This window comes from Hyperolius riggenbachi, chromosome 9, assembly GCF_040937935.1.
Source record: "Hyperolius riggenbachi isolate aHypRig1 chromosome 9, aHypRig1.pri, whole genome shotgun sequence".
NCBI lineage: Eukaryota > Metazoa > Chordata > Amphibia > Anura > Hyperoliidae > Hyperolius > Hyperolius riggenbachi.
The window spans coordinates 37,050,524-37,064,209 of NC_090654.1; the positions used below are offsets into that span (position 1 = coordinate 37,050,524).

A 13,686-nucleotide genomic window follows, 5' to 3' on the forward strand; every position below is an offset into this window, starting at 1 on the left:
ATCAGATAGATTTCTGTCAGAAGCCTGTCATGTCCAATCTGACAGGAATCTATCTGATGTGTGCCACACACTAGGAACAGATTTCCAATAGATTTCAGAATGAAATGGCAAGTTATTTTAAAGAGAAGATGAAAATATCACCTACAAGAGCATTTTGGAGACAACATTAATTGCAATAGGGCCTTTTATTTCTTAGATATCGAGTGACAAAGGTGAGGAAATCTGTCAGGCCTTCACTGGGGTTCTTCTACGCTACAAATAGTGATCGCCATTGCAAAACACGCTGCTATGTGATTTTCTTCATTTAAAAAGTACGTTCCTCCTCACGATTTTTGGCAGCTATTAACAAAAGCTGGCAGTGGGCAATAATAAGCACATAAAAATGCAGAATGCAGCTCTTTCCCGAATTGCGTAAATCTAATTGCACCAGTGAAAAAAGGGGAACCACGATTAACATGTTAATTGTGGTGCCCCTGCGATCGTCCAAACGTGAGCACTCCAATAATTGAATCGGAAGACAGCCGTTGCAAAAGGGCCCTTCCTGTCTGCCTCTTCGGGGGACAAGATTCTCCTCACTTCCTGTGGTGTCACTGGGGTCAGGAAGTGATGGTCACTAGAAAGAACACCTGACTTTTCACATTCTGTCCAGACTGAAAATTAAAGCAAACTTAAAGCGAAAATAAACATATGAGATAATGAACTGTATGTGTAGTACAGCTAAGAAATAGAACATTAGTAGCAGAGAAGACAGTCTCATTCTGTTTCCAGTACAGGAAGAGTTAAAAAAAACTTCAGTTGTTATCTTTGTAAAAGAGTTTCTCTGAACTAGACCCACTGGGTCAAGTACAGTCCTGTTTTCTGAAGCACTTAAACAGTTCAGAGACAGTGAGAGACAGCTTGAGATAAGATTTTACTGCAGGAAAGTTTAAAGGGTCATTATTTCTGCTTTGTTTTATGGCTTAAAACACAGAGCGTGGTTTCTAAACTGCAACTGTGACAGTATGATGCAATATCATAAAAAAGCGATATAACTGAAAATAAAAATATGACTCTCTTTTCTTTGCTAACATTTATTGGCTAACTAAAAATGAATAAGAATAAGCAAGCTTTCAGCCTTGCAGCCTTCATCGGGCTTACATCCTGTTAGTTTGTAGGCTGGTGGTACAGACAGCTATATACATGCAACATCCAAAAAGAAAACAGATATTTTTCAAGCATAAATACATGTCATTAAGATGCCTGAATTGAAACAGAACATTTAAATGGGGTGAGAGGTTGTTAGCTGAGATAAGGATCCTTGTTTACTCCACGCGTGTATTTATGCTTGAAAATGTTCTGTTTTAATTAAGGCATCTTAATGACATTTATTTATGCTTGAAAAAAAATCTGTTTTCCCTTTTGATATTGCATGTATATAGCTGTCTGTACCACGAGCCTGCAAACTAAGAGGATATAAGCCCGAAGAAGGCTGCAAGGCCGATAGCTTGCTTATTCTTATTCATTTTTAGGTAGCCAATAAATGGTATCATCCTTATGTAATTCTTGCTTTTACTGATGGCTAACACGGTACAATACCCTACTGCTACTACTTTTCTTTGCGACTAATGTTCTTTTCATTAGCCGTACTACACATACAATTCATTATATCAGAAGTTTTTGTTTGCCTCAGGTTTGCTTTAAAAAGAAAGTTTTTGTCAGAGCCTACTGCTTGAAATTATCCCTTTTCTCCACTGATGGGGGTTCTGTTTAGTTAATGTACAGAGGATGGTGTGCTGATGGATAGTCACACTTGTGATGCGGGTTTCATGTGGACATTATTCTTCCTGATAAATAACACTAATGTACAGGTGACACTATGACCTCTCAGCTGTCCTCTTCCCCTCCTCCCCCTTCCCCCACCCATAACACATTGCACCATCCAGCCATGTTAGGGACCTGCATATAAGGGGTCATTAGTACATGACAGGCAAGGAAGAGGCTCTCAGTGACACATTAGAGCAATAATTAAGGTAATGGAATTAGGGTCAATAACACATTCATCTTCCTCTCAGTTAACTACATGATTGCAAAACCTTTCCGTGCACTCAGCAACTGCCGGACGGCCAATTGTGAGTCAGCAGATGTCAGGGCTACGTCATTAGTGGGTGAACCATCTTTATTTATGTCACTTATTTGCCTGTCAGATCTGGTTTCTTCTCGCTGACGTCTAATTGGTTGTCGGAGGTAAACTGCTCTGTGCGCAAGTGGATAACTTACCACACACTGATTGGTTGTGCTGCCAGCAGATATAATTGGTGCTTCAATTATTGCTGCTTTAGGGTTAAAGGTCAAGCCCAGTGATTGAGGTCTATGTTTCCTTATAGTGTGGTATCTGCTTATAAATCGGGTGAGGAACGCTCAACGGTCATCCTCCAATCACTGCACAATCATCACTGGACATCAGAGATGGACTAAGATGTAATGGGGCCCTAGGCAAGGTAGCAGATTTGAAGCCCCCTTGTGGTGTTTTTGGTCAGCTGAAGTTGAGAGAGGTCAGAGAAGGTGGCAGGTGGGGCCCTTGACATCCACTAGGCCCCAGGCACCTGCCTAGATTGCCTGGGGGATGATCCTGCTCTGCTGGACACGGTCTACATGGTAAAATGAGAGTAAAATGAGCCATAAATTACTTTTCTCCTATGTTGCTGTTACAGTATGTAGTAGAAATCTGACAGAACCGACAGGTTTTGGACTAGCCCATCTCCTCATGAGGGTTTCTCAGAGTTTTCTTTATTTTCAAAAGCACTTAGCAAATGGCAGTTGCTCCTTTGAACTGCCCAAAAAAGTGTGCAGCAAGCAGGGAGGCCGGCCAGCATCTTTGAGTAAATCCTTTTCAGGGAATGTCTTTATAAAGAATAAAGGTCATGCTGAGAATCCCCCATGAAGAGATGGACTAGACCAAATCTTGTCGGTTCTGTCAGATTTTTACTACTTGCTGTAAGTGACAGCAACATAGGAGAAAAGTAATGTATGGCTCATTTTACTCAGGAATACATGTACTTTTTATTTGTAAGGGTTTACATGTATTTTAAATCTTTTCCATTTTTCGTGATCGTGGTTCTTTAAATTACTCAATAGACGATGTTACATTAACATTTTCATGAAATTCCACTTGCTGATTCAGACAGATCTTCCTTCCAGTGTTACACTTTGAAAGACCTGGCAGATCTTTCTTCCTTACAATAGATTCCAATGAAGACCAAGCAGCCTATCCTTCCATTTTTTTTTTTTAATTTTTTTTTAGCTTTCTTGATTCCTGTTGCATGCAACAGGAGCCCGGAGTAAGAAAGGCTTTATCTCGCCCTGACCTGGCTTTTATCCTACCTCTCCAACCGCTCCTTCACGACCTCCTTCAATGAGTCCTCGTCCACCCCCAACCACCTCTCAGTGGGAGTCCCCCAAGTCTCGGTCCTTGGCCCCCTACTGTTCTCCCTATACACATCCTCCATTGGCAAGGTTATCACCTCCATGGGTTTTAACTATCATCTCTATGCAGATGACACCCAAATCTACCTCCACACCCCTGACATATCCACCACTACCATGGACAAGGTCTCCTCCTGCCTATCTGTCATCTCCTCCTGAATGTCCGCTAGGTTTCTGAAACTAAATCTAGACAAAACGGAATTTATGATCTTCCCACCCCGGTCATCCCTGGACCTCCCAGATGTGCAGGTCACTGTTAACCACACTACCATTCGCCCTACCTCTCAAGCCCGCTGTCTGGGTGTCACCCTGGACTCCGCACTCTCCTTCACTCCCCACCTCCAAAACCTCACAAAGTCCTGCAACTTCCACCTTCATAACATCTGTAAGATTCGCCCGTTCCTGACCTCTGCCACCACCAAACTCCTCATCCATGCCCTCATAATTTCCCGCCTCGACTACTGCAATGCCCTTCTGTCTGGTCTCCCTATGACCCGAATAGCCCCACTGCAGTCCATCATGAATGCGGCAGCCAGAATTATCCACTCCTCCCATCGCTCCACCAGGGCGGCTCCCCGCCGTGAATCCCTCCACTGGCTTCATATCCAGTCCAGAATCAGATTCAAGATATTATGTCTGACCTACAAATCCGTCCACAAAACCTGTCCAACCTACATTTCTGATCTTACTCAGAGATACACACCAAGCCGCTCCCTCCGCTCTTCCAATGAACTTCGCCTGACCGTCCCCCGCATCACCCAGTCCCATACACGCCTCCAAGACTTCTCCAAGAGCCGCTCCAACACTATGGAACTCCCTACCTCCACCTATTAGGGCAGCCCCCTTCTTCAACACCTTCAAGAAGGCCCTCAAAACTCACCTTTTCACTCTGGCCTACCACCCCTCACAAGTGCTCTAAACCTACAGCTGAACTCTGGTCCCCTACCTCTCGTGTCCTCACCTCTCCCTCTAGATTGTAAGCCTTTGGGCAGGGTCCTCCTCCTTTTGTGTCCTACCTGATCATGCACCTCCATTACTGTGCACCCATGCTATGCATTTGAGTGAACCTAACTTGCCTAATCTCCATGCTCCCCTCCAGTGACTGACTAAGCATTACCTGGTACTCATACTGTGCTGTGTGATCTAATTTGCATGTATCCCTGTATTGTCATATTGCTGTATGTCACCTCTAAATATTGTCTGTAACCTAAACTAATGTCCAGCGCTGCGTAATATGTTGGCGCTTTATAAATACAATAAATAATAATAAAAAATAATAATAATGCCCATGCACGGGAAAAGTGGAAGTGCATAAACACCCCACAAAAATGTGCATGAGCAGCCCCATGCCCCACAAAAGCAGGGCCCTTTCCGGTGTTCCCCGAAGGGAACCTCCCCCTTTGCCTTCGGTGCAGGGGGCTTTTCGGACCTCCAACACCCGAAGGATAGAAGGACCTCCAACTGCCCAGTGGTTGCCCAAAGGGCCTGGGCCATGTGCATGCCCACATGGTCCGGATGGCTCATCCGAGCCGGGCGGGGACCGAAGTCCCCGGTGCCAGCAAGCTGGTCCTGACCTTGCGGCCGGCGTTATAAAAATTCAGCACCCTCCCTAGCCAAAAGGCCGGGGAGCTGCGTTAGTAGGCCATGCATATGGGCAGTGCAGACCAAAGCACCTTACTCCGCCCAGGATCTCTCACATGCCAGGTTTTTTCAGGTGCACCTGGAGCGCTACTTCCAGGGGCAGTACGCCTAAGCAAAGCCCTCAGCCATTCAGCTTCGACCATGGTATAGATCCATTCAGTCAGATCTTATTCCACGTGGAGACCTGGAGGATCTTCCTGTTTTCATTGGCTTTCTGTGAAGAACTGGTGGCTTTTCCTGCCTTCCATTGATTCCCTATGGAGACCTGGCAGTGACTTTCCTGTTTTCAGGTGATTCTCTGTGGGGACCATCAAATTATTATTTTTTCCGGTTTTATACTATGAAGACCTGGTGGGGGACCTTCCAGATGTTCTTTCCTTCCACTGATTCAGTGGAAACAGTCTGTATGCATGTTGGATTATTATGGCTCTGTTATATTAACAAGCTGACACATCATTGCATTCCAGTTGTTCTGGAGGTGTGTTTAGCTTCTAAGGGCAACAATGGTTCATTTGCATATATTCAGCAGTGGTGCTCTGGGAGACATCTCAAGCTCACTCCAACCTGAATTATCGCAAATTCTTTCTGTTTTAAGAAAGCAAACTTTTGTTTTCCACGCACTTTAGTAAGGGGGCTTTTAGGACCATTGTAGCCCCTTACACACTCCTAGGAGTTCTGGTTCACCATGAGCTTGCTGGTTAGTCTGTACCTCTCGGTGTTACAAGCCTCAACTCCATAGAGCCACATTATTCCACGCCATGCACTGATGAAGACCAACCAATCCGAAACAGTCTGTATGCATGTTGGATTACTATGGCTCTGTACAATTAACAAGCTGACACATCATTGCATTCCAGCGGTTCTGGAGGTGTGTTTAGCTTCTAAGGGCAACAATGGTTAATTAGCATATATTCAGCAGTGATGCACTGGGAGACATCTCAAGCTCACTCCAACCTGAATTATCGCAAATACTTTGTTTTAAGAAGGCACTTTTGTTTTCTACTGATTCATGATCTTCCATCCTTCTAGTAATTCCCTTTTGAGGAGTGATATATCTTCCTAAGGAGACATGGCAGAGTTCTTATTCTTCCAATAATTCCCTATGAAGGGCTGGTGAACTCTTCCACTGTTTCAGCAAATGCCTATGAAGAAGTCTTGCATCTTTTATCCTTCTTTTTTATCAGCAAAACACTGTTTATTGAGTAAAAATACAACATTTTCAAGTCACAGCAATCATATGGTACGACACAAATTATCATACAATCAAAGCAAAATTCCAACATACGATATCATTCAACATCTACCGTGCGCCTCCTGGACACCTCAATCCCTGAAAGGATTTGATCTCTAACCAAATCTGAGTCAACATAATCATGAGCTGTCAGCCAATTTCCCCAAATCTTCTCAAATTTAGCAGGGGAGTGCCTACGTCCGTAAATCACAAATTTCAGGGCATCATTTACTTGCTTAATCTATAAAACGGGATTCGGAGGCGCAGTGTTTTTCCAGAATTGGAGGATTAGCTTTCTAGCTATAAAAAGTGAACGTATAACAGCTATCCTGACATGCTCTCATACACTGCCGTCCTCATAAGCACCTAAAACACACACCAGGGTAGTCCTGGTATGCTGGCTGGTTAATTATCGATTATATCTAACAACAATCCATTGCCAGCTTGAGTCAATTCCACAACATGTGTAACAGATCACCGTGATCCCTCTTACATCTTTCATGCTTCTAGTTACTCTCTTTGGAGAGTCTGAAGACTTTCTACTTTCTTCCCAGTTCTCCATCCTTCTACGTATCCCACCACCTGCAAATATGGTGGGCTAGAGAGAACCCACAATTCACTATCCTCCTGCTGCCCGTTGTCTGCTGGGTCCCTCCCGCTCCCTGCTTCAGGACTACTTCCCCCTGCAGCCTTCCGAAAGTGTTCACTAGTTGTTTAACAAATGACTGTGACTAGCTCACAGTCATTTGTTCACCAGCTAGTGAACACTTTCGAAAGGCTGCAGGGGGAAGTAGTGATAAAACAGGGAGTGGGCGAGGTCCAAACAGGGAGTGGGCGAGGTCCAAACAGGGAGTGGGCGAGGTCCAAACCGCGCATGCTCAGTGAAAGAAAGTGCTTGTACACTTCTTTCTTTCTTACAAGAGTGCTTCCTTTTGTTGGGCATGTGCGGGTCGGAAATCATGCATCCCCAGTTCAGGTATGCTTATGCACTTATGCACCACTTCTTCCAGACTTTTTGACTGACGAGCCAGTTGAATATTGAAAGGATGGGGAAAGGGTGGGACCCAGCAGACAAAGAGCAGCAGTGTTACCAGCAGGTTATCTAGCCCACCATAGACTTAATTCACAATTCATTTTTCACTTTAGGGTGACTTTAAAGCGGACCTAAACTCAGAATTTCCTCCCTGCTCCTAAAAGATAAGCAACAGCATAATAACCTTTAAAGAAAAAAAACATTTATTTGTTACGACTGATAGAAATCCTGCAATAAATCTGCAGTGTGTCTACTTCCTGCTTTCATGGAAGCGGGCATAGGATTAACATCCTGTGTTTACAAATTAGTTGCTCTGCCGAAGCAGCCAGCTGACACAGCTGAGAGATCAAATTACAGACATGATTAGTCACAGATGAGGGGGCATTAGACAGGCTAAACTTTCGAAATACATACAGGGTGGCTTCCTCTTTGTTTTACTTCTATCCTCTGCAAGAGTTCAGGTCCACTTCAAAGTAATATAGGTGCCCCTTAAAGAGTAACTGTCAGGCATAAAATCAAAAATCAATTCTTTAATTTTATCTGGTAACAAGTAATAAGGATGCTAACCAGGCAATTCAAAAGTTAAAATCTCTATTACTTTTCTTGTTTATAAATTATCATTTCCCAGTTTACCTGACTCTTATTTGGTACACACAAAATTTGGTACACAAAAAGGAAGTTGCAGGGCATGCTGGGTTGTCTTTTTTTGCTTCTTTATTTCCCCTCAGACTTAACTAATGTACAGAAGCAAAAAAAGACAACCCAAAATGCCCTGCAATTTCCTTTGTGAGGCAACTTACCAAATAAGAGTCAGGTAAACTGGGGAATGATCATTTATAAGCAAGAAAACTAATAAAGATTTTAACTTTTGGATTGCCTGATTCGCATCCCTATTACTTGTTTAACAGATAAAAATAAAAAATAGATTTTTTATTTTATGGCCGACAGTTACACTTTAAAGCTAAACTAATCTGGTATAGAAGGATAACAGCTGCTATAATTTCATATACCTCCCATTCTCTGTGAACTCAGCTTGTTTTTTTCTCTCCAGTTCGAAGCTGTCACACTGGATCAGGCCACCGTGTGAACGTGGCGGCCCCCCGCTACAGGCGGCCGCTGGTTGGTCCTGGTTCTATTCCATGCGGAGACGCGGTGACGCTGGGACTGTGTCTGGGTAAGCAGACGCTCTCGGAGATGTCAGCAGCCTCTCAATATCTGTTGGCCTCATTTAAGGATTCTTTTCTTGGTTGCCGGCCGCCTCTCCTCCCTCTCTGATTCTGCTGCATGTTTATTTGTTTAATGAATAATTAATTCACACCTTCCTCTCACTTTCTCGCTCCGCTGATTGCTTCTTATCTTCCAGTCTGTTCTCTCCGCATCTCCCTCTTCCCCCCCCCCCCCCTTCCCCCGGCTGTCACCGCCGTCCATCTCTGTTCTTCCATCTTGTCCTCCTTGAATCGGGTCACCACCGCCCTGCCAGACCCAACGTCTGATACTTGCTATCTTTATATCCAGGGACGCCGTTGGGATTTGATAAACCGTCCCTGGAAAGTTTTTTTATCTCTCTGAAATGTCTCTGATGATACAGATTAATCAAGTGTACTTTTAAATGAGCGTCTCACACTTGCTAGAGAGAGGGATTTTATGACTTACTGTAGGTAGTGAAAATAAGTCAAGATATTCTGTGACCTCGATGTCTGGGGACTTTCATAGTTGGTAAGCGTGACATTACTATGTATTTACTGAAAGGTGGAATTAGGTAAAAGATTCCAGACACGTCCATCGGAATAAGAGCATGATTGTATGAAAAACTGGCCAATCCAGGATCATTGTGACGGGGTTACACAGGGCCGGCGCTTCCAAAGAGGCAAAGGGGGCAATTGCACCAGGGCCCCACAGCCAGTGGGCGCCCCCAAGTTGCCTCTCTTTCCCTCCCACTATGGTGACCCATGCTGGGGGCCCACCAGGGTGCTCCTCCTTCTCTCCAGCTATGGTGAGACATTGTGGGGGCCCCCTGGGGTGCCCCTCCTCCTATCCAGCTATGGTGACCCATGGTGGGGGCCAATCGGGGTGCTCCTCCTTCCCTCCAGCTATGGTAAGACATGGTGGGCCTCCCCTCTGGATGCCCCACCACCCATCCAGCTATAGTGACCCACGGTGGGGGCCAACCGGGGTGCCCCTCCTCCCATCCAGCTATGGTGTGACATGGTGGGGGCCCCCCTGGGGTGCCCCTCCTCCCCGTCAGCTATGGTGACCCATGGTGGGGGCCAACCGGGGTGCTCCTCCTTCCCTCTAGCTATGGTGAGACATGGTGGGGCCCCCCCGGAGTGCCCCTCCTCCCCTCCAGCTATGGTGACCCATGACAGTGGGGATGTTGTGCTTAAACTCTATAGGAAAAGGTGAATAATGGGAACCCCAAAAATGCTTTTTAGGGGACATATGATGGACACCTATTAATACCAGGGGGAAATGGATCAAGCCTGGCAGCCAGCTCAGGGGCACTGGGAGTGATTTGGTTGGAGAGGGGGCATCAAGGGGGCCCCCAAACTTACTTTTGCCCCAGGGCTCCATTGTAGTTAGAACCGTCCCTGAGGCCACCCACATGCATTCAGCCCCGATCAACTACAGAGCTGAACATATGAGCTTATATTTTGTTTGACATCTACTACTTCCCTCAGAATGAATCTATAATGTCTAGTGAATTCAGAGAACAGAAATGATTAGGTATGTCAAAAGTCTTCATTTTTCTGGTGAAAGATGGGCCAGTGTAGTGGATTTATACGGTAATACAAAATAAACTTTATATAAATTTATATACAGGTGAAACTTGAAAAATTAGAATATTGTGTAAAAGTCCATTGATTTCAGTAATTCAACTTAAAGTGAACCTCTGGACTAAAAATCTACTCAGCAGAACTGAAAAGGCTTGGTGTTTCTTAGTTTCATAGCATCAGAACTTTGTTTTTCTTACCAAAGCATCATTTTTAGCTGCATTTTTACCTAAGCTCCACCCATCAAAGAAAAAAAGCCCTGGCTTTTTTTCCCTGATGCTGTGCAGAGCATGATGGGATTTCCTATGTTGTTATTCGCGTTGCCTAGCAACTGGGAGAGGTGCTCAGGACACAGGACAGTTGGAACTGTGTCTCATACTCCCTGTCACCTCCTCCCAACCAAAAAGATGGCTGCCCCCATGAAATCAAACATTTGCATGTTATTTTAAAACAGTGTGGGTAAGAGATTATTTTACCTATCTATATTAATTAACATAACTAATGTAACTTAATGACAGTATGTTTGTTTAGGCTGAAGTTCCCCTTTAAAAGGTAAAACTAATACAGTGTATGAAATAGACTCATTAAATGCAAAGTGAGATATGTCAAGCCTTTATTTGGTATAATTTTGGTGATTATGGCTTACAGGTTATTAAAACCCCAAAATCAAAATCTCAGACCTTTAGAATATTGTGAATATGTTCAATATTCTCACCTCAAAGTGTCAGACTCTAATCATCTAATTAATCCAAAACACCTGCGAAGGGTTCCTATTTCATATATTAGCCTCAACTTTTAAGTTTAATTACTGAAATTAATGGACTTTTGCATGATATTCAAATTTTTCAAGTTTAGCCTGTATATGGTCAAATGATCAGATTTTTGTTGCAATGTCTTCATGTGGCCCTGTGGTTATGACACTATCTTGTTACCCAGTTAAAGGGAACTTAAAGTGACATGTAACATGTTGATATAAACATTTGTACGAGGGGATATCATAAAGTTTTAATTATCAACTGGAAGTTAATATGGTATATTGATATTTTTACCGTGTCATAGTTGGTCCCTAATGTTGAGAATATCAGCTCATTCATTGTATCCTTTATTTCTTTTACAGATGTGCCAGAAGTGACTAAAGTGTGAGATGAAACATTTTGAGGCTGGCAGCATAATAAAGTTCCTGCAAAACTGTCTTTGATGTTCCTGTTCGTAACTATGACCATCGCTAAAAATTGGAAGATGCTCTCAGTCGATGTCCAAGACATTAAAGCCAGAATTAATTCTTGTATGATTAATGACAAATTAAAGTGAATCTCCAGACTAAAAATCGACTCAGCAGCACAGAAAAGGCTTTGTGTTTCTTTAACAGTTTCACAGCATCAGAACTTTGTTTCTCTTATACAAGCCTCATTTTTAGCTGCACAGAAGAAAACTGCCTGGGCAGTTTTCCCGTTATGCTGTGCAAAGCATGATGGGATTTCTGATGTTGTTCTCGTTCTGCTGTTTTGGTGCAATTTTTTTTTTTACATTTTGAATTTGACATTTGAAGCCTAGTGTGTGCATCTGGGAGGGGTTATCAGGACACAGGACAGTTGGAATTGTGTCTCATGCTCCTTGTCACCTCCTTTCAACCAAAAAGATGGCTGCTCCCATGACAAAGATGGCAGCCCCCATGCATCACAAACATTTGACTGTTCTTTTAAAACAGGGTGGGTAAAAGATTATATTACCTATCTATTCTAATTAACATAACTAATGTAACTTAATAACAGTATTTTTGTTTAGGCTGAAGTTCCCCTTTAACCAGTGTCCTGAAGGACTCCCACAACAAATTTATGAAAATATGAGATACCCGATTCAAACCAGAACACCAGTCTTTGGAGGAATCCTCTATAACCAGGCTGCGAGGCCCAACTCCCCTTTTCTCTCTTTTTTATTACTCCTATTATTTTTTTTGACACAGTCAAATTATATTGACATTTTTTCACATTACACACAAAACAGTACAATCTCACAAGTGTGATTTTAATTGCACACTTTGTACATGACTACTAAATATGTCTCCTTATTAACCAACAATATGTACTGTACATAAAAATCTTTGAAACAAAAGATTCAGAAACCCTGCTATGTATGGGACAAGGCCGAAAGCCAGTATTGGATGGCCATGATCTTCAGGCTGTCACGTGGTACTGTGTCAAAAACCATACAAAATTCTGTAGTGAAAATCACTAAAAAGGTTCAGGAACAGTTCTGAAAAACATTATTTGTGAACAAAGTTTGTAGCTGTATCCACAAATATAAAGATTATCCAAAAATACTGCTACTCTTCCTGGCTTGAGCTCACTAAAGATGAACTAAGGCAAAGTGAAAATCTGTCATGCAGTCAAACAAATGAACATCTATAGTTCTATTTGGAAATCATGCAGGATGCATCCTATGCTTAAAGGGACCTTAAGCAGTACGTTAAATTAAAAGACTACACTTACCTGGGGCTTCCTCCAGCCCACCGTAGGCAGCAAGGTCCCCCGGCGTCCTCCTGGCTCCTCTCTGTGTGCCTCCGATGGCCCCCGTTACCGGCAACACCCGAGCCAGGTGTCGGGCCTGTTCTTCCTGGTTCCTGACGCATGGTGTCATCACGCCAGCTGCTTCGTGTCATCACGCCGCCTGCCGTGATGACGTGAAGCGGCCGGCCTGATGACACCATGCATCAGGAAGCGGGAAAAGCCAGCCCGACACCCGTCCCGGGTGTCGCCGGTAACGGGGGCCGGCGGAGGCACACAGAGAGGAGCCAGGAGGACGCCGAGGAACCTCGCCGCCTATGGTGGACTGGAGGAAGTACCAGGTAAGTGTAATCTTTTAATTTAAGGCACTGCTCAGGGTACCTTTAAGGAGGAGAAAGACCATCAGGCTTTGTATCAGCACGCAGTTCACAAGCCAGCATCCACGATGTTATGAATGCACATGACATAGCACATGAATGCACATGACATAGCACATGGGTAGCTTGCATCCCTGGGGAGGCATCATTAATGATGAACAACACATGCAGGTTTAGGAGCAACATACGCTGCCACCCAGGCAATGTCTACTTTAGAGAAGATCTTGTTTATCCCAGCAATGCTAAGCCAAATCACATACCGCATGTATTACAACAGCATGCTTCGGTTGTAAAAGAGTTTGCATGCTTAATTGGCCTGTGTGCAGTACACTCCCGTCAAGCATTTAAACAAATCTGCATATGCTGAAAAGTTGAATTACTATACCATGCAAATATAAAACAAATCACTTTCAAACTTTTAACAGTTGGTCTGCTTAGGATACAAAATGTACAAGTTTTGAAGAAAAGGTGAAGCAACACTGTGGTCAAAATATCCTTGCCCCAACCTTTTTGATCGTGTTTCTAACATCAAACAATCAAATCCAATTTAAAAAAAAACAAGAAACAAGAAACGGCTATGTACAATTTTCAATTCAATGCAAACCTTTACCAGGGAAAAAAATCAGTTTATTTTCAGTTCAGGTTTGCTTTAGGCTGGATTCACACT

General features: G+C 43.6%; 2 long non-coding RNA genes across 3 annotated transcripts in view; one reads left to right on the forward strand and one right to left on the reverse strand.

Moving 5' to 3' along the window:
* The window catches only part of LOC137531556 (uncharacterized), a 150,722-nt gene extending 139,241 nt beyond the window's left edge, over positions 1–11,481 (forward strand). For both annotated transcript variants that reach the window (XR_011023671.1, XR_011023672.1), the window contains exons 2-3: positions 8,419–8,541; positions 11,256–11,481. This is a non-coding gene — a long non-coding RNA (uncharacterized lncRNA). The remainder of the gene's footprint in view (positions 1–8,418; positions 8,542–11,255) is intronic.
* The window catches only part of LOC137531555 (uncharacterized), a 181,170-nt gene that overhangs the window by 18,503 nt on the left and 148,981 nt on the right, over positions 1–13,686 (reverse strand). The window lies entirely within an intron of this gene.